Source organism: Dendronephthya gigantea, unplaced genomic scaffold, assembly GCF_004324835.1.
Source record: "Dendronephthya gigantea isolate DGI-Jeju-01 unplaced genomic scaffold, DenGig_1.0 000012F, whole genome shotgun sequence".
NCBI classification, from domain to species: Eukaryota; Metazoa; Cnidaria; class Anthozoa; order Malacalcyonacea; family Nephtheidae; genus Dendronephthya; species Dendronephthya gigantea.
In genome coordinates this window covers 2,452,029-2,474,496 of record NW_021163022.1, presented here as the reverse complement: position 1 = coordinate 2,474,496, position 22,468 = coordinate 2,452,029, and the positions used below count along the sequence as shown (strand labels likewise).

Below are 22,468 nucleotides of genomic sequence, written 5' to 3'. Positions count from 1 at the left end.
TAATTCTCTGTGCGTTAGGTAAACTAGGACTGTACGGGTACGGACAGACTGAATTGAGTGAGCTCGGCAACTTTTTCGCAACTTTTTCGACTTTGATCAACTTTTTTGCAAACAAGCAACTTTTTCTGAAATTAGAATTATTAGAAGGTTTTAGTCACTCATCAAGAATTTCTTTAAGTTTTGTTGTTTTAAACCGTTCATTTTCCCAATTCACATTTTGGCCTTTTGGAGCTACTTTTAGCATGTTTTTGAGCGATCCTTTTGCAATTTGATAGTACAATGTGTCTGTGCCGAAGTCTAGGAGTATTAATTCTATTTCTGGTTTGCACGGTTAGCAATTTTTAGTCATTTTTACAGCTGGTCAGACCAAACCGGATGGAGTTTGATGAGAAGTAGTTATTCAAAGCCTTCAAGGGCTCCTTGCCCTTGGTTATTAGCCAAATTAGCTTGCCAGCAAACGCAAACGCAATTAATTCCCAAGCACCACCTGCGCGCTCGCCTTTATTCGACTGACCTCTATACAATAACTGATTGCAACATTATATATTTTACTATTAAAACGCCTGGGTACGAGGCTGGGTGGAACCGTATATAGGTGCAGGTATAATGATCGTAATTTTACCTTCCGATATAGAGTATACGCTTTATTGCCGCGCTCGCCCGCTTCAGGCTCGCTTTCTAAGACAACAATAAGTAGAGTCTACAGTATATCCCATGCATGCACTTCAGTCATCTTGCCATGATATATTTAACAATTATACCACGAGCTCGAGTCGTATATGAGCTGATAGCCGACGAGGTGCAGACGAGAGCGCCATATACGACGAGAGCCGAGTGGTATAATTGTTTTATAATATAGCCAAATACCATTTGCATTCTCCACTCTCCAGACAGAACTCTCCAGAATTCTGTCAATTTCTTCTTTATTTACCTCAGCCGAAACCGGTCAGCCATTTTGCTTTTTCTTTGGTTTCGCTGCCCACCGTATATGAGCTCATATACGTTGGGTAGCTCAACGGCTTGACCAATCAGATTGCGGAATTAATAGCTCATATACATTGAGTAGCTATATTATAAATAATAATATGTATATAGATGTCAGTGAAAGTAACAGTGCAGTAATCACTGTAGTTAGTAATCGTATAATATAGTATAGTTTGTTAGTTGACTTAGTTCTGCATGGACCAAAACCAAACAATCTTTAGCTAATCCTGTAAAAAGACACTGAATAAATGTAATCGTTCCTGGTGTTTACGTATTTCTTGCTTGTAATATCATAAGTTAACTACATGGGTAAATATTTATTTAAGCATATTTTGCTATTTATATATAGATACCAAAAAAGCTGTTTGTCGATTTTTAAGTTCCATTTCATGATAATTCTTGATACCATGGAGAAATGGTTGAAAGATGATCTAAGGCCTATATAGCCGAGTGGGTTGTGTCAAAAATCGCATCTCTCTGATTTTGCTCTGAACTATATTGATTTTAGCTGTTGACTCTGGTCGCGACATGATCAAGTCATACTGTGCCTGTGGCACTAGCTTCCAGACAGACAGAGACGCCAGCGTTCGTCTTCATTTCATAAATCGGTCTGTGATCTACCAAAGTGACAGCAATCTTCCATGGGTATCTTTGGAAGACAATTTAGGTCTTTAGGTGCGGGAGGGTAATTAAAATAAAAAAACAATCCTTTTGAAAGGCCACTTATAGAATGGATCCAGTAAACTCTAATACAACTGAAAAAAAGTGTATTAATTTACGAGACAATATGACCGAGACCTATACACATTTTGCATATGTTCAACCTCGTGTGGTGGTGATTACAGTATCTCATATAGATTAGATGTAGTAACAGGCTTGTGTCTCTCGCTTTTTGGTAAGAATTATCATTCTTGATGGAAATATGTTGTGATCACTCCTTTGTAATCGTTTGGTACGTCTATCATGCATTATAAATATAACCTTGTATACGCTATTTATGAGCTTCAAACCTTTACCGCTAATTATGGTGGTGATTGGAGTTTGTTTATAAAAATGTTTTACTTATAAGACTTTGCTTCGCAAGTCTTTGAGTTATATTAGACGTACATACTATACATAGTATAGCAACTCTAAGTGCTACCTTATGATTGACTGAAACTGATTGCGGTGGCGATTACTCAACACAACCGAAAACGAACACGGAAATTTTTAATTCAATTTGTGGCGGTTCATGCACACAAACGTTCCATAAATGGAATAAATAAACAGGAAAGAAGATGAACCTTAAAAACAGATGCAAACCGCGCCGCTATTGAGAAAGGAATGAGATATAAAATTATTAAAATAATCCTTCCTTTTACGGTTTTGAGTAAAAAACCTTCATTTCAACGACTGACTGCCGTTTAATGACTCTCTTTGGCACCGTCGCAATACTTCGATAATCATCATTAGTTCAATATTCACACTTTTGATGCTGAATTGTCTTCCTACTGTGGTGCGTGTTAACTAAGTTTAAAAAATAATAAAATGATCGTTTCCGTCCAGACTGCAGACTCTAAACTGATTTTCTCACCTCATTGTATGCACTGTTGGCCACAGACATAGTAGCATTGGATTATGCCATGCATGGCTAGTACATAATCCTGCCAACATTTAAACTGCGAGGTGCGAGATGACTTTGAGGTATTGGAAGTTTTTGAATTGAATTGAGTATACATAACATGATCCTTGCAGTGCTTGCTGTATAATCCTTTCATTTTCCGATAGTATAGGATATGCCTGCATGTTTCGTTTTATAAAAACGTATCTCAAATCTCAAAATAATCTTACGCTTCTTGGGAACCGGGCTCACGTAAACAGCCTTGATTATGACTTATTCAAAAAAGACCACTAAACCTGATGTCAGGGAATCCTGCAGGGAAAAAATGTTTGTGTTTGTGTAACTTGTTTTGTGAAGATTTTAAATCATACTATGAATACACATGACTTATTTAATGATCCATGTGTAAATACCTATATATTGAGGACTGTACGACCTTAATTTACTTTAACGTACATGATATATCAGTGTTATCTTTTAAATTGTTTATATATATTTTTTTGTATACCTCTTTGATATTTTGTCTGCAATAGGTAAACCGTAAAAAGGACATTCGGAAATACATAGCGAGTTTCATTTGAAAATAAACTATAAAGTTAAGGGTCTAATCTTCTGTCGTTGGGCAATGATTGTTTCTTTTATCTGAGAGCTAGGGGTTCTAATTTACACCTCCTCCCACATAAAATGGAAGGTGCTAGTTTTGTTCCTAACTTTGATAAAGATAATTTGAAGGTGTAAATTGCAGTTATTAATGATTTAGAAGCGTCTTTCATGCAGTGTCGTATCCACAAAATCCCTTCGTCAGATAAACGGGCTGACACAAACCATATATTTACACCTTGTTTCTTATTTTCATAGCCTTGGCAAAGGTGTTTCCCTTCATCCTGCCAGCCGAGTTGGCGAGGACAGACTTATTCAATATGACAAAATTTTCAGCAATTTGCTGTCTGCATGGACACGATGTTTAACGGAATAACGAAAGAGAAAATATAATAAGAATTTTAATAATATTATGAGAAGTTTTTTTGCGTGTGGTCGAGCACGCATGTATATTAAAAAGTGGTCGTTAGGATGATAATTTGAAGTGTAGCCAGGGCTACCAGCAACACCGTTGCCATGGGCCTCCAGTCATTGCTATATCAGGATTTCAAACTTACTCAGTCGTTAAAAAATCACCACGTATTTAAAAATCACCAGCCGTACGGCCCGTACCTGAGTTCCCACGCATGCCTGATGACTAGCAAGGTCTACTAAAATGGCGCGCTAAACGCTTGCATGATTACTGATATATGAATAATGATTTTCAGATGATTGCAATCGCCCTCGTTAGATCACCAGCGAGATGTCTCAACTTGATGCCGCGATAAAAGAACGTTCGAGATTTCCATAATTACTCTGCCAATGAAAAGTTGCTCGAAACATCAAATTTTACGACCGCTGCAGGTGAGATACAGTATTTCAGTGTTTTTATTGTAAAACAGCGTGTGTCACAATCTTTATAGACGTTGCATACTGGAAACTTCTAAAACAATATTTTTAAAAAAGATGATGAAAACTTTTTTTCAGTGACCACTAATACTCTAATAGCGAGTTGAATTGACGGCGATTAACCGCTTATGGATACAAAGTACCGCAATTGTTTTCAAAACCTAAATATTTTCTTTGCATCACGATTGTTCTCGATGTTGACAGCGTTTAAGACCTATTACGCATGCGTATTGTCTTTTTTAAGCTGTAACTGTAAAAAGCTCTTGACCAGACCAAACTACCTGAGTGAGTTCTACTATAGAGTTCAAATATATAGTTCAATTTCAAGTCTCAAATGCTCTTATTAAGGCCCGTTTACACTTGCAATTTTTGGTGCGATTTTATGTGCAATTTTCAGTCGTCTTTTGACAGACACAAACGAGTGAATTAGTTACGGATGTTCAAATAGGAGCGTCTATATCGTAGGCTAGAGCATCTGTAACTAATTACTCGTTCACATCTATCAAAAGAAAAAAATCGCAACGAAAATCGCAAGTGTAAACGGGCCTTTAAATTTAGAACTTAAAATGCCCTTAGGACACATTTTACAAATTGTTACTTGAAAAAAAAACTTAACAAGTTAATTTTATTATCGAACTAACAAAGTACTTCAGAATTGAGATGGTATTGGAGACTATGTACATAACGCCAGGTCATACAAGGACTGTTTCAGGCTGTATCTGATACAATTTTTTTAAGTTAAAAAAGCTTAGACGACATAAAAAATTTGACCACCTGCAAACTCTGGCCAAATATAGCTTTGAAAAGTTTAACCTTCGATGTTCTTCAGAAGTTTCGAAATGACGCGAGTGGTTGTTACTATATTTATGATTGAAAAACTGTGAATGGTGACAACTGCTTGCACCACTTCGGAAGAGGCTTACGTCATTCGATTATGTCAATCCGATTATCAAAAATTCTGAAGAATCGTTGCATGAAGCCTAACACGCAGGTGTTAGCAGTTAAAGATCAGCAATGAAATATATACCCAGAGTCAACGAAAGCTATGTACAGTCGAGAGTGACCCACTCGTTAAACATACCCAGGGTAATTCATTCACAAGTCCCTCGTGCACAAAGTGTAAGGTGCGCCACCTTAATTAACTGCTGGATCGTGGGCATGCGGCAAATAGAAAAGCCCTTCGTGACCAAAAATTATTAACATCTCGTTTTCAATATAAACACAAATCGCATTATTGAATTATCCTTTACAATTAGCAGTCGACTTGGAGATAAACAAACACAAAAAATTAACATTCTGGTGTTCTTGAGTAAATTCTTAACATGTGGGCGAATAACAAACTAATTTTTTACTTATTGAAGTTTTCACCGCACATCCGCAAAATTTACCAATGGATTTTTAATTGCCACTGATCGATGTTTACGATCATCGGTGTAGTCAGAACTAAAGAATAAGCTAACTTTGTTTACACGCAATAACTCTAACTACCAGTTTGACTGCCTAGAAGCAGAAAAACAAGCCCATGGTGTAGGCACCTGCTATTATCTTACTTCACTGTGGAGAACTGCATGGATATCTCTTGATTCTATCAGTTCTAAATCAATAAGGCCCATGCTTTCTGCATAGAGGATATTATATTAACCGTCATTAATCTCTTGATCTAATAGGGCCATATTTCTGGTTTCTTTGCTGTTAGATTGTACCACAATCTAGAATCGTAGAATAAAATGGAAGGGAAGTTTAACCTTGTTTGGGGGTGGAAAGGGGGAGTAGGAAGGTGGAGAGTTTTTTCGGATCTAGTTTTCTGACTCAACAGAAAAGTATGAATATTTTCAAGTTTTGATTTATCAATATTATAGACGTTAGATTGTACGAAAATCCCTAAAACTGCTGTTTATGTTAGGATATTGTAATGATATATATGTGAATATTAAGGTGGGCGTCTTAATGATCCGATTGAACTTCAAATTTCGACATATCTGCAACTCACGTCAAAGAGACCTCGTAAACTGATGATCCTAAGTCCTACAGGAAGTGTTTGAAGTTTTTCCCATGCAAAGAATTTATTATAACTGTCAAATAAAAATGAAATGTCAAAAAATAAACTCTTTCCAGACGCAGGGTGTGTTTTAAAGTGATAGGTAATATCACCACCCGGACGACACGATATGTATATATTGAAATCTTCGCGAATGTAGAGTAATATTTAGGTTTTTGAAATAGAGCGATTAACCTCTTTGAGTCCCTAGGAAGAACGGTAAAAAATTAATGCCATGTAACATAGATCACTTTGGGTTTCCTCCATTGGTTAGTCGCACATGTGATGGCTCTTTGAGTGAAGAACAGTTCAATAGTAATCTGAAGTATTCTAGTTAATACTTTCGGTCACTTGTGGTAACAACTAAATAAACTAATATGTGTGATGTTTATATTCCGAGTCGGAGTGCAACCAACTGAGCAAGCTGAGATTGTTGACCGCTCTGGGGTTAAACCCACGACCTTTGCTTTGCTATTCGAAACACCACGATAACTTCATTTTTTCCAACTAAAAATGGAATGGACCCTTATTCAGACTTCATGCACCACTAAAGGAATTAACAGATTAAAACAGTCGAAAGAAGATAAATTATAATCCAATAAAATAGTTTATCTACGCACATGAATATTTGTTGTATCATACAGATAAATATACTTCACAGCTATTCGTGTATTTTGAAAAAACAAAATGATTTAACCCCATGCAAGTTTAGAACACTCCAATGAATACCAAAATCCCGTGTGTCCCACATGGGTACTATAATCTATCACTCAACAGTCAACTAAAGTGGCGTCGCACCGCGAGTGAGGTTGCATATTTTTTTTTATTAATCTGGAAACCTGCCTACTACCGGAGCGGATTTTTCCTGATCAAATTATCCAATTTGCTTAAACGCGCTAACATCGACATACGGTTCGTTCAGATTCGCGAGCATGAGAGAACATTTCATAACGCAAAACGTCCTGACCACGTTGACATATAGGGCGCAATCTAGACAGCCACCCGTCGCCTTATTTGCATAATTCGCGGCGTCAGTTACAAAGCGCAGTGCGTGCATGTAAACACATTTTGTCCACTTGACGATACGTGTATTTCCTTCACTACGTTATAATACCTGGACTCTGGATATCAATGTCACTGTCTGGAATAACCACCCATGATTCAAAATTACGAGGAGAGTATATATCATATGGGCCAAAGGTTACTATATGATGAACGAGACACCGCATATAATTCAACTAAAACTGTGTTGAGAAGATCTTTTTCTTTTTTATGTAAATGAACTACAAAATTCAAATAAGTGAGGATTGTCGGTCATAAACTACATACAGCTACCGAAATCCAGAAACTACAATCGATGATATTGAGGCTACAATCAATAATATCGAAGGTGCAATCGATGATAACGAAAGTGCGATCGATGATATTAGAAGTGCAATTTATGTTATCAAAAATGAAATCGATTGTTCAATGCACGTCCATGCTCCATACCCAAGACTCCAGGTATCAGATTCCAGGCATCACACTTTTCTAAGCAGTTAGCGACTTGTTAGGTCGATAGTAATTTAAGGCGCCACCGCCAAGCGACTGCTAGAAAATACATTATCTCTGGAACGTGCGGTATTCAACTCTGAACACCGCAGATAAACAATACGTCAATACAAAAAGCGAGAGACGCATCTGTGCTGGATTAGTCTTACGCCGCTTGCGAAGGACGGCAGCCAAAACTGAGATACTCGTATCTACCTCGGTTCAAACATGGATGTCCAATACAAAGCGATCTCATTTTGCCTGATTGTCTTGTGTCTGCAATCCGTGGTGCTCGGCTATAATAACCCATTGGTTTCAAACGACAAATGTGAGCCACTTACCTATAGTGTTTGCCGTCAAATGAAGTACAACCGAACAATGTTTCCAAATATCTTGGGTCATCGAAAGCAGTCGGAGGCTACAGTCAGCGTCTCGTTGCTGAGTCCTCTTTTGAAGATTGGTTGTTCACCCGATGTTCTGGCTTTCGTTTGTTCTGTCTATTTCCCGATGTGCACTTCAATAAATAAACGCATCCCACCCTGTCGCTCCTTGTGTCTTGATGTGAAGAAAAAATGCTTGGGAATAATACAGAAATTCGGCTACGCTTGGCCTTCTGAGTTGAATTGCAACCAGTTTCCCATTGTGAGGACAGAGATCTGTGTCTACCAGAATCGAACAAACAGCACTCTGACACCAACGATGCCAACAGCGCAGGCGACGACGCAAAAGTTAACCACGACGCGCAAGTCGAAACAAAAAGGTTGGTATATGAAAATTCGAATTCTATGAAAAATTCTGTGTAAAATCTGTTTTTAAACAAAGTCACTACGTAAAGAGAGCAATAGAGTATTGTGCTTGCATCTCGCATCATTATTTAGAGTAGTGGTGTAGTATAACTAACTATTTTAGTTAAAACTATTTTACTTGCATGCGAACCCTTCAGAGGACCATCCCCATAAATTGACTTCATCCGAATTAGGGAACAGAAAAAGAACCTGCAACGTAAGATTGTTTATTGTCGTTCATGGTTAGGGATTTTGGAGTTACTTCGTATCATGTCATGAGAATATGTTCTTGCTATGCACTTTGCAAATCTGAAAAACAGTTCTCATATCGAGTGTATATAAACTTGCTTGAGACTTGAGCCCGAAGGCTGAGTCTTACACTCTTGTTATTTAATGAGGTAATAAATTAATCCGAGGATCCCGTCATCCCGATATTTCTGGTGATAAAATGCACACATATTAATAAATTGTGTTAGCTCAACATTGCGAATAGAAATTTTTTATCGAAGTTCCATATAGTTACGAAATACCATTTGATGAGAAAGAAGCCGGCTGCTTTTTGCTCAGTGCCAGTGGCAGTTATATATGGTACCGCAACTTATGCTAATAATATCCATGGACTCGAACGGAATTAAAATAACTGCGAACATCTGATTGCAATACTAAACGAGGAAACTAGGCTATTATAGGTTACTGTTGATCAAAGGAACAAAAATAATATGAATCGGCAGTGAGCGATAGGGGTCCTGTCGTAGTTTTCTGCAGTGCAAAAGCATATCGCGTACTCTCTACCCTGAAAAATATTAAAAACGCTCTCGGGCGTTTCGGCGGCTTTTTGCTATAGGACGTTGAACAGTGAACATGTCATTAGGATGAACAGTAACTTCAAAACCAAATCCAGAGGGGCACGTTTTATATAGTACCGTTTGAAAGTACACCATTTAAATTAAGGAGAAAAAGCGAATATGGTCAAGACTGAAGTCTGAACGTCGAAAGCGTACTACACTCTACAGTACCCAAGCCGCATTTTATTTGTGTATTTTCCGGTGATGAAAAACAAACTTCGCTTCGGCACGTTCAAATCAGATATGATAAGACCACAGCTGCTTAACATGTTTTATCAGAATTCCGAATACAGCTTACAATTTTTACTCTACCGCATTGAAATTACCAATAATGGAAAAAAACTTTGCCTTTGCGGCTTTTAAATTTAAACCGGGTCACCCTAACCAGCTTCATATGAGCAACAATTAGTAAAATGACCAGGTGAGATACGTTCGATTAATAAATTTAATTTCATTAGTGACTCTGGACAAATTTATCGCTGACCTATGTTTATGTTTCTTCTGGAAAAGTCGCAACACCATCGCATTATTTCAAATTCACTTATACGTACTCCTGTGCCTGGCGCCTGTGCGATTGAGCCCCATATTTGGCAATCAGCAAAACTTTAAAAAAAAAGTCATCCTAATGTCATGTGAGATTCGTGCGAGAATACTGGACCCCAATTTTTAACTGATTATATGGCAAGTTGCCAAATACGAGAACATAGAAACGAGGGCTGCTTTCCACTGTCGCGTTTTTTGCACGTACGTACGCGCACGTAAAAGCCAAAAACAGCTTGTAAGTTGTTGTATAATTTTACGCTAGAAAAAACATTACCGAATAAGCAACAGAATCCAACCCTACGCATGCATTCAATCGTTGATTTCATAAGTATAATTTAAATTATTTTAAACTTTTACGTACGTGTACGTACGTGCAAAAACGTGAGAGTGGAAAACAGCCTTAAAACTTGGTAGTTAGATCTGACGTTTGTTGACTGTCATAGACTGTTGTTAACTCGATTTAAAAGAAGTTCGAGCTAGAAAACGGTAGATATGCAAACGTTTGCAAGTCTAAATTTGAGTACTACGCAAACTAAACTATAATATTCTGTTATTCCAGTCGTACAATCCCGTAAACTAGTGAAGAAATATTGTCCTGCTGACAGACTTCGGAATGACCAATGGAGATCGACCAACCAGAAGAGCTGTTGTAAGTGTTGTATGCGAGGAAACAGAGCCGTGAGGAGTGGTGTTGCCAAATGTACAATGAAGAAAAGTTATAGTAAATCAAGAAGCTTTTTGAAGTCTGTAAAGGAATGCTCTTCGCGGAAGAGCAAACGATGTTACCTGGATTGTTGCAACGCGAAAAGAAAAGAAGTTAGAAATAAGTCAACGTCGAGAACAAGACGAAACAAAAATAGAAGAAATCGAAATAGGAATAGAAGAAAGCGACCAGTTGGTTGAATCAAGTTGTTGACCGGAAAGTGAGCCGTTGCATAGTGAGGTGGAGAGAGAAGAGAAAGGAATACACGATATACTTTATGTCATGTCTTCTTTTTCTTATTTCTCTTGTTTTCATATCGTTTCCTTGCCAACCATGGGAGGATGACAACTTTTTTTTAAATATGCGTAAAAAGTTTGGTACAAACCACTTTTCTGTTTAAACTAAATAAAACTATATGTCCACATTCGTTTTATTGTTACTAAAAATTAATTTGTCTTTCATGCATGCATGTGTTGAAAATCTAAAGAAAGAATGCATAAGAAATAAGAAATCTCTCTCCATCTTGTTTAAGCAAAGGTTCTACAAGGTTTACTAGCCTATACTGGAACATTTTCACGAAGAACAGGTATATAGAAATAATTCTGTTTTAGAGTTTATTATCCTGCATACATTCAAATTTGTCCACCCTATCTGAGGGCAGGCACTCAACATGTTGTATTCTTAGATATAGTAATCTGATATTTTGTATTATGATATTTATGGTAAGAATTTAGGCTCGTTGATATAGCGCCCAAGATCGTTATGAGTCCAATAATTGCACCAAATTTATATAACACAAAGAACTTGTAACTTTCTATTCTTTTTTGTGATATTGTAATGCAATGAAATAAAATGACTATTAACTGTATGTGGCGTTTCTTGTTGAACGTTTCTTTAAAGGTTTCCCGTAAAATTGTGATAAGTATCCAGCGAAAATTAACTTCAAATAGTCAGTCAGTGCATACATAAGGCAGTATATAAATCATCCATAGTATTTTTCCTTTCCAAATGAAAACAAATGAAGTGTTTGTGAAAGAGATTCGGTTTTTCACTAGAATTTGAAGTTTTTACATTTTTCCACCGATCAATACAATTCTGCACATACTAGTGATACTATGCATACCTAATTTTAGTAAGCAGTTTAATAAAAAAGTAAAATTGTGCAGAGGATAATAAAAGATACATTTCATGATTCGATAATTGACAAAATAAGGCGATCTGACAAATACAAGTTCAAACTCGTTCCCAGGGTATTCGCTCTGGCACGGTTTTTTTTATTTGAATGTAATTCTTGGGTGTGAACGATGCACATACTTCGTTGGAGAATCTCTTCACGTGTTTTTATCTAAATAATCTAATTGTGTGTCATCCTGGCTTTGTGCTTTTGTGATAACCCAAAGTGGTAGTACCAAAGAAAGAGTAAGGAAAGTAAAATGAAGAGTTATGACTAAAATTAGCTAACCTATTTTAAAACTTGCTTTTGGTGAAAAACTGCGCGATCAATTTCAAAGCATATGTGCAGTGGTTAAATTTATAAAAATTAGGTATGAATCTTGGTAGACTGGCAGCGTCTTCGAATAACTTCGCATCAAATGTGGTAACACAACTGCTAAAATCATATGCTAAAATAGAACGAAAAACACCTCGACTTTTCGACCCAAGATGTTTTTCATACTAACTCCTTTGACGAACCTTTCTCTGAAGAAGGCCCTTAGGTCGAAACGCTTTGCAGGACGTTTTTTGTATGTTTTAGGCAGTTGTTATTACAGATTTGATGCGAAGTTGCTATGGTAGGAGCGTTTTCGTGTCGTAGTAAGCCAGCGCAGGAAATCCATTAACTATTTCTTTGAATTTACAAATAACTTTTAAAAGTGTTTTGCATGAAAAATATGCAAATATTGCCGACTGGCGAACTCGATGATATAATTAGAATTTACTGACTATTGTGTACAAAATTTTGCATGTGGGTGGTGAAATTTTTGCCCTGTTCGAAACTTGATGAAAAACCGAACAGATTTATTGAAATTGTCCTAACCTTAGCGAAAGCAATTCCAAGTTTATGAATATGGATTGCCCAGGTCGAGGTTGTGTCTTTCTCATCAGATTAAAAAGGCTTTATTCAAAGTTTTCTTGCTTGAAAATGCTTGATAGTTATATGACAGGTTGAGAACGTGTTAAACGTTGTATTGGTGTCAATATTTCAGCATTTGCTTGGAAGATTTAATAACTAATATAATTTAATAAAACGGATTTCCACTGTTGCGTTTTTTGTATGCACGTACGTGCACACGAAAGAGTTGTAAAAAATAATGTAAATGAAACCTTATAAATCCAACAAAGCTCTTCCGATATCGGATTTGGGACCAAGATAATCTGCGAACCCAGATTTCCTCGTTATTTTCCGAGCGAGAAATGGAGGAAATTACGACCTTCTAAGGCTAAACACCGCTCTTAGTCTAGAAATGTTAACTTACAAATTTTATTTACTCTACAAAAACCCAAACAAGATTTCAAGTTGTTCGGTCCTTTTTGATAAACCCGATACTTAGACAGCTAGGAAGTCTGAAAAAAACTTCACAGACACAGTATCAAGGGCTTAAAGTTTATTAATGTTAAATTGCAGATCCTCTTCAATAATTGTTACTTCCAAATGTAAGCTGTAAATATATTTTTTCTCCAGCTTTTTTATATAAAATAATAAAGCGGTTGAAAAAACCATCACCCGGTGGATAGCTATCCAGTCTTCGTATCACGGAGATCAGCTCTAGGTTAGGAAAATTAGCTTCATCCTGATTTCCTGATTTCCATAACCGATGATAAATAGTTTGGCTGTGAATTTTCTCTATTCAAATTTATCATCGTTCACTGCATGAACTCGATTAAAATATTCCATCACATCAGCCATGCATCCTGACATGCATATGTTCACGACAATTACAGCTTTTTTCTTCTTTTTAATACAGTCATTGATGTTTTGAATGTTCAATAAGAGAATTAGGTACGCAAAGGGTACATGGATTGATGTCAGAGCACAATATTTAATGCTTTTTATTTTCCCTATGCCTGACCAATCTTCCTCCATGCATACTTACACAGCGGATGAGGTCATCTCGTCTACATCCTGTTGAATTATCTACTTCATTTACTGTTATACCGGATATTTACTGCATTAGGTAAAAGAACACGAGGAGTTTTCAAGTGAGTCAGGACGAGATTATAGGAATTATCATTGACGCACAGGGGAGGTTGCGGTCTATTTTGATCCATAATGGCTTCCTGTTTCGCTCGAACTGCCAGTCTTGACGTTGTTGAGTATTGAATGTAAATAAACTATAATTTACAGATTAATCATGCACAGTTGGCAACTAACTAAGTTCTTTTCCCAACCAAGTCAAACAGTGAAATAGATAACCAACTAAATAGATTAATTACGTTCTAATATCTTCTACATGTCCACAACATATAAAACACTTTTGTATAGTTAGGTGACAGCAATATCGCTTCCTAATCTCCTCGTGATGTGCTTAGGAAGTCTATTTTATTTTTGACGACAATATATTCGTATTTCAGACCAAAATATAAAGAGTGTTTACTTTGTATTTTACTGGGTTTTAGTTCTCGCACGTAAATTAAAATCTGTTTAGGATGTTATATTTCTATTAGAGGGAAGACAGGAAAAAGAAGTTCTATTTTAGTAATTTATGTTCAGTCGGTCTATAAGCACTGTTTCTATTCCTTGAGAGTGAGACTAAGAGTCTTTGACTTCCAAGGTTCCTTACAACTATCAAATTGCTGTATACTGTACGTTAACTGATGTATTTTGCTCTGTGCGGATGGTAAGATTCCGTAAGAAGTGCCATTACTAGCCTTTTTACGTCAAGGAAAATTGCTCAAGTTTAATGACTTTTATTTATCAAAAGGCTATACAATTTACAAATCACCGACCCACTCAGTACATTCCTATAGTGACTAGCTATGTATATGTACAGTATATAATCAAAATAGCTAATGAGTATCATGATCATTGAACTTTTTCGAAACATACATGACACATATAGCTCGATCTTCATTGCCTTGCTATTTCACAATAATCACATGAGGGTATATCAGCCTATTAAGTATAACTATAATAAGTTATAAGTTACTGAGGGAATGTTTTTTGGCGCCAAGCCAGTTTACTGTTGCTTTTAGAATCAGTGTAAAAACAATAAATGTTAAACCACTTTGGATTTCGTGCAAGGTTGTCATATGGACTATGAACCAAAACATATCAATTAAGCTTAGCAAAACAGGTTCGAAACTGAGTTTGCATGCAAACTTGAGCAATTCACCGCCCCATATATGTAAAATTTCGTCCTTCAAGTACACCAACTCGTGACTCGTTAACCTCAACACCACAAATTACTAAATTTATAAACATTGATGTAAACTTAAAATATTTCTCATATCTTCCACTTATCATAGAATGCACTAAATACACATGCTCTTGACTTCTTCACATAATAATGGTAATTGGATAATATCGTTTCCGGAGTAGTCAAGTAACTGTCCACATATCTCATCGTAACTCGTTGAATAAACCAAATACTGCTTTAAATTAATTGATATATTTTAAAGTAACAAATATTTATCATCAGAGTAAACCGGAGATTGAAACTAGTGTCTCTTATATGGTACTCATCAATTATTATCGTCCAATATTTTCCTTCATTTCTCCTCGTATTAACTCTGGTTGCTTTGCAAAATGAAACTTGGCTTCGACATTTTCGGTATGTGAAAAAAAATGATCTGAGACATTCTAGATAAGTTTCATCCTTAAACTTGGCTCTATGTAGATATCACCGAATCACAGCATTAAAAGACTCCCAAAGCGTCATCGGAGAAAATAAATCAAAACCGGTGATATCGTGAATGATCATCTGCGGTGAAATTAGCTTTAATTACACTTCATGAACAGTTGCGAAACGATTTCAAGCTAATTTTGGATGGGTTTTTAAGTTTTCTAAACGATGTAGGTTTTTGCCAGATAAATATTGTGGCCTGAGTTCTTACTCATGTCTCAGTGCTTTTCATAGGTTATCCAAGGATTATACAAGCCTATAGTATCTCCACTATTTTGCAATTTTGGTGTGGTGTATCACTTTCAATCTTTCCTAATAGCTCTATCAGTAGCCTCTATATATAGCTTCTTGGTAAAGCTAAAATATAAAAGTCACTCCCAGTTTTTAACCTTGAAGTGACAATATATAGACCAGCGGAGAAACATATTTACTAGTTCTTATTATCTGTTTAGATCCACCTCTTTTGTTTGGATAAAACAATATACCTATGGCTTTCTTTCCTACACACTAACTACATTTACACTACAGCTCCCACAAGCTCCGTTTACACTACAGTCAATTTATTGGCACGGCACAGCTAAGATTATTACTCGTACCCAATTTTATCAGTGTTTAGGCTACCAAAACAAAGGCCGAACACAGATGAAATGGGCACGGGTACCCATTTTAGCCGTTCCTTGCCAATAAATCGAGTGTAGTGGAAACGGGGCTATAGTCTCATGTGAAATATTTCTGGTATTCCATCAGTCAACATTACTCACATCCACTCACAACTAAAGTCTGGTATGTTCCTTTATTCAATCAATATTAATTTAATGTAAATTCGCCCTGTCTAGCACAACTGGTGGCAGGTCGCCTATGGCTCTGCCTAATTTACTAAGACACTGACACATTTTTAAAAGAGGAAAGTTTTTCCTTTCAAGTAATTTACCGCCTATTGTGAACCACATGTTTTGGTATGATTCAATAGATTTCAGCCTAAAAATATAACGAAATCGTCAAAGCTACAAGCCACGGTTTCTCGTCTGGATGTTGAACTTTTTAGAGAAGTTCTACTACAATATTTTTCTTTTTAGGCAAATAATCGAGTCGAAGATGTTTCCTGCTTTATCAGTCAGAGGTGTCAAAACAATGCGCTATTAGTCTGATTGAGGGCTACATGATCGGGGGAAAGTTTTACTTTAAGAATAACTATGCTAGTGATTTCTTTCATATTTCATTTTTACAGATAAGAATCAGAAACTGTGACAGTTATATAAAGTGCTCTCAATTAGTCTTAATTTCTCATGCCGCCTTTTCAAGGTGCAATCAATGAATAGGTATAGTGAGTTTGTATTCAATTGTTTAGTGTCTGCATATCAGCTACATAAGTATACATACATCACAAACTTTAAATCTATTTAGGTCTATGTAAAACAACTGCAGCCAGATGCATGGAAAGGGTTCGTTTTTGTCATTAGTCTGATGTGTTTTTGCCTCGGCAAATTAAGTCTCGGTCAATTTCATATTGAAACCGAGTATAGATCTAGAAGGTTTTAAACGTTAACTTATACGCATAAAAAATCCGACGGTGGAAATAATTATAAGCTTCGAATCAATTTACGATTCAATATTTAAATATTGTTTTCGCATCGCTCAGATTTTTCACGTCGTTTACCAAAAAGTGCCCTCAAGATGGCGACCTTTTCGAGAACGGCTATAAACTAAATCAATTCTTTGGTAACGATGCCAGAAGTTGCAAATGTGAGCCAAAGGGACTTTAGATAAAAACCATGTTTGTGGCCTCATTTCTTTTGCAACCATGTGGTAATTGTTCCCCATGCATTGCTATGCATGTCTAATTGTTATTTTCATGTCACTCCTTTACCTGGAAATAATCATGGGTATAACCTTTCCAATGGGGGATCAAGTGTCAATTTTGCCCTTTACCTCAACATCTTACTGCCTTGCATTATTTTACTGTGTTTTTCACAATTCCATTATTAAGTCCATGTTTCAATCAATTCCTGTTGCCCTGCCTACGTTTGCGGTACACAAGCGTGAAGACAAAAAGAACCCACGCTTCTGTTTGATTAGTTAGATTAAAATATGCCCACAAAAAGTCAATATATCCTTTACACCGCTCAATATTGAAACACCTGAAACCTGTCCGCGCTTGTTAAACTATAATTATATTTTGTATTATAATTATATACACGAAATAAAAAGATCGCTTTTCAGACACTGAAATGAGCATTTATAGGAAGTAACATTTATTGAAACATCAGTTAGAGTTTATAGAATATTGATCATTGTCAAGACGAGTTTGACAAGTTAAGTGTGTGATATTGTCAATAGAGTGCGAGAAAATATATTAAAGTGCCCTGGCCTTTTTGGGATGTCAAAACAAAACGTCTTTTGGGCGATGCAGTTTGCGCGGTCACATCTCATTTGCTACGAACAGTAGAGCCATCAAGTTGTCATATTAAACAGCCTACACGTTGTTTGGAGGCTTCAATCTTACCTTGGTGTCGAGTGACCATTTGTCCGCAAAAAATTTCAAGATTTTATCTACAAACATCAATTTCTATTGTGCAGATTTAACAGATACGAGTCATGAAAAAGCAGACGGGATTCGTCATTCTAGCGCTTCTAATCGTGATAATCACAGTCACAGCGAACAAAAGTAAGTCTATAATTGTGCAATATACTTTGCATTAAAGTTATTCCAGATTAAGGTATTGTCTTATGTTTAATAACACGACGTGTTATATACCGTAGTCCGTACTTTTTTAATTAACCTGCATTCATGCTATATTAAAGCGTGCTAAATGCAGTAGCTTTGGACTGTTACAGTCAAAGTTAAAGTTATATAGTTGAATTTTTAATGAATGCGACGTTTGTGTATGGATTGTGAGTGAATTGTACCTGATCGTATAATACTAATGAGAGTAAAGTCATGGAGACATGGAGTTATAATCAGTTACATTTGATATGTGTGATTGCCATAATATATGGCAAATCTTTATTAGCCAGTAAGAAACAGTTACTCTTCGTTTATAGTCTTCCCAGTGGGATTTCCAAAATCATGTGATCGTCGCCAGTATTTTTACGTATCATCGTAGTATGGTTTGGTGCTAACGTGTTTTGTCTGTATGCTGTCTGATTATAAGTACACATTTGTGAAATATTTCACCCCTAAGGCTTATGGTTTATATAGGACCTGATTGTATGTGTCTCAACTATGGTCTCAGCCGCTGGACATAGGATTGGGTTGAGTACCAACATGAAATAATTTTTCCCTTCTATAGTGATAACATCACTTATTAGTACTTTTGCCTGTAGGTGTATTTGTTATTCGGAGCATTTTGTGGCCTTATTGCATGTTTAATAGTACTTGAGAACTGGCTAAGACGTGAGATTACTAATTACTCAATCATAATATTTGGACCAGGACCAGTGGCTATTCGCATAGTTCTGGAACTGTCTGTTTAGTGATATCATCTAATCTTACGATCTTTATTTCAGTATTTGAGCAACTAAAGGCTGAAAGAGTATACATGCATGCATACTTGAAATACTCTAGGAAATACTCAGATTTAGAAATAAAGGAGCGATCTCAAATTCTACTCAAATTAGGCCCTTGTGTCGAAACTTCGAGAAGTGTTTTGTCTATTTTCAGGCGGTTGTTATACCACATTATAGATTAGAAGACGCTGCCACGCTGTGCCTTAGTTATAGTTTGGAGCCTGTTTAAATAAGTGGTGTAGGAAGGTAAATTTGCTACGGTAGCAATGCCATATTAAATTCAATTTAGTTGGTGTTTACAGAGCATTACTCGCATTTCATGCTAACACTGATAGCAGTAGTAGACAAACTATACGGTCGTCTTTTTCTGAAATAGTCCAACAGTTGTTGAACTAGCCTATTCAAGGAACAAAATGAGTCTGTGGAGTCAGTGGTTCCTCTGTCGATGAATCAAATGCAATAAGCTTAAGTTTCTACTACAGTCACTTACATATGTCTATATTGTTGATTCAGCTAACTGGAAATATTTTGATTATAAAACTTCAAGTATGTAGTCAATGCATTTACGAGGCCTTACAAGTTTCAGGCATAAATTAAAAAGCCTGATATTGCTTTTAAAACTTATAGTTAAGTATACATTCGGTTATATTTGAACAATGATAACGGAATTCTAAGTTTCTTAGCGAAAGCTCCTCCCGTTAATAAAAAACATACGTGTATATATGTATTTGGAAATCGCATGAACAAAAGTTTATTTTGACTTTTGTCTTTCAGCAACATATTTTTCGGCCTCTTTTTCATATTGCTTATTTCGCCACTATAATTAGCAGATTAGAGACAAAACAAAGGCGAAAATATCTCTTGTGTTTACATTAGAAAAATTATCAGTACAATAAATTCAAATGGTAGGCTGTCTTTAAAATCTCTGCATGAATTGTTGAATATATTTTTCCAATTGCTAGGATACGTAGATAAGGTAATAACGATGTGCAATTAGTGATTACTGGAAGGATTTGGTCCAAGAATTGCGTACCTTATGCAATTCGGTCTACATAACTGTGTTAGTGTATAGTAACCCTATAGGACCTGGTGTGCATGAATATCTAATTAAGACGCAAACATACCATTCCGTTCATCTAATCATTCGCACGAATAATTGTTGCAATTAATTACACCGACTATAAGTATGACTGCATTGCCTTTGGCAAATTTGGCGTGTGTGTCAGCATTGCTGAAACCATCACAAGCATTTTCGATTATGAGAAGTGCAGAAATTTTATGTAGGATGTTTCAACAAACTCTTTTTACAAATGTTATTCGGCACAGATAAATAGTTTTGTGAATACAATAGCCGAAATGCAAATGAATTACGGTCAAATCATAGTGCATTGTGGGACGTTTTTGGGAAACAGCCTTTTCAAACAACTCCACAATGCATTGTCAACTTCACTATCACAACTTCTGCTGCAACTTTAGAATAACCGACAGACAAAAAGGCATGAATAGCTAGGGAGTTATAATGCTAATATATACAGATAATTTCAAACGTCATGAAACCACGGATGCGGGAATTTGACGCGAAAACATTCTTGACCTTCACTTTTTAAGATCATTCAACTGTTCAATGAATCGTTTTTTTGTCACGTACAAGCAGTCAGTGGTCCAATGAATACTTGGTGTATATATGTTTTGACGTTTTATAAATATACCGTGATTCTGTCACGCAGACTCAAACTCAAGCCATCAAAAAACGGGAAAATTCCTACCATGTCCTTTTACTTTACGTATTTTAAACACATTTTTTCATTATGACAACTATTTTGGCACGTATTTCGTTTAATTATTGACTATTTCCCCCCTCCCCCATTGACAATGTTGAGAGTGATATTTTCGGCAAATCAAATGTGGGGGAAACACAGCAATTCTAAACCAGGCAACTTTTGTCGTGACTTATCCGTTTACATCACTAAAAAGAAGAAAATCGTCTCTTTTTAGAAACGATTTTATGGCAAACCTATAGCAAACATAACTTAAAAAACTTGAAACGGATGAGTTTTGCTTTTTTTACACCACATACACGTGATATCAATACTTGTATCAAGAGTTTTTACATAAAAACCACTATAAAGCTCAGACATCAAGGCACTATCACAATATATCTGCTAATCACTCTTTAGGTTTAAAAAAAGTCGGGCGATGATTCTAAGTTTCTAACAGAAATTCTTCCTTTGATATTCTTCGTCAGTTTTTACTGCTTGTTGTTTGAAAGTGTCCTTGGGAAATGGAAGATTTTAACATTAGATAAGATGATGCCGAACGATCAATTAATTTTATGGTACGCAGTTTTTCAGGCAATGATGATGATTAAGGCCACACAGTGAGCCACACTAGCTCCTAGGAATCGGTAGCCTGATCACAAACCTCCGTTTCGCCCGCGAATTACAAGGCGGACGAAACGAAGGTCTGTTCAGGCTATAGAGAATCGGGACGGGGATCCATTGTATTATTTTCCGATAGACAAAGCGTACTAGTGGATTAAAACAAACGGAATCCCCGATGCTTAGGACAAGTATGAACCAGGCTTAATATTAATTTGGCGTTGTCGGTGTATACATGGTTGGTGGCGATGTTCTGATGGTGTTAATTATACTAAGTTTAGAACAGATATGGGGAAAATATTTCCATGCATGCGTTTAAATCACGACGTTTAACTTTCAGGATGTCGTGTTTCAGGTTACAAAAGATGTTCCAGGACTGAATGCCGGGACACGGTAATGGATCGAAAATGTTGCCACTTTGGAGAAAAACTTGCAAAGAGAAAATATGCCTGTTCGGTCGACTCGGTCATATCAACCCTGGATTATTTAAGATCTTTGAAACGTAAAATTCATTCCAAAAGGACATTGCCCGTGAATAAGTTGTTCCACAAGGTTAAGCAATGTAAACGTGTGGAAGATTGTCTTCGTTGTTGTTGCATGCAGCGTAAACAACGCATGTTTTTTGGAGGGTGAATCCTTGGCCAATATTTTACTAAAATTAAATGGTGTCTGATGGTAAGATGTAGGTAGTTTTAATGCTCATCAGTTAATATTGGATGAATATACCCGAATTTTGTATATTAATTACCGTAATTTGTAGTCGATGCTAATTATATAAGCATATATATTAATATAATTGTTCAGACGGCAAGGCATATTTCATCCTCATTTCCGTCTCAAAGAGCAATACCTATACACAACTTATGTTGTTCTACCTCCGTTGACTCAACAGAGAATTACAATGACTGAAAAAAAAAACTTTCATCGGGCACTCCTGCATGGCTTTAAATGCTTCAGACTAAAGAGTAAAGATCATTTATGCGTAAGACTGGCCTTAATATTTACTACATATATTTAAAATATGCCTTGTTTCGGAGAAAATATAATAATATTGAGAAATCTGCACTGCAAGGTGTTTTTTTTCAATATAGTTGTGTGCTTCCTTGCACAAGTAAGCATTTAAAGTCCATTAAAAGGACCGGGGGAAATTAGTTAACTCTTAAAAAACCCGGCCTTAATATATAAGTACATGATATGAATTGTATATATTATATCTTAAAGTGTTT

The 22,468-nt window shown here is 36.2% G+C and overlaps 1 long non-coding RNA gene across 1 annotated transcript; it reads left to right on the top strand.

Moving 5' to 3' along the window:
- Positions 1-17,586: 17,586 nt before the first annotated feature.
- Positions 17,587-22,147, top strand: LOC114518783. The gene is made up of 2 exons (XR_003686525.1): positions 17,587-18,022; positions 21,598-22,147. It is a non-coding gene; the product is annotated as an uncharacterized LOC114518783 (long non-coding RNA).
- The last annotated feature ends 321 nt before the right edge of the window (positions 22,148-22,468 follow it).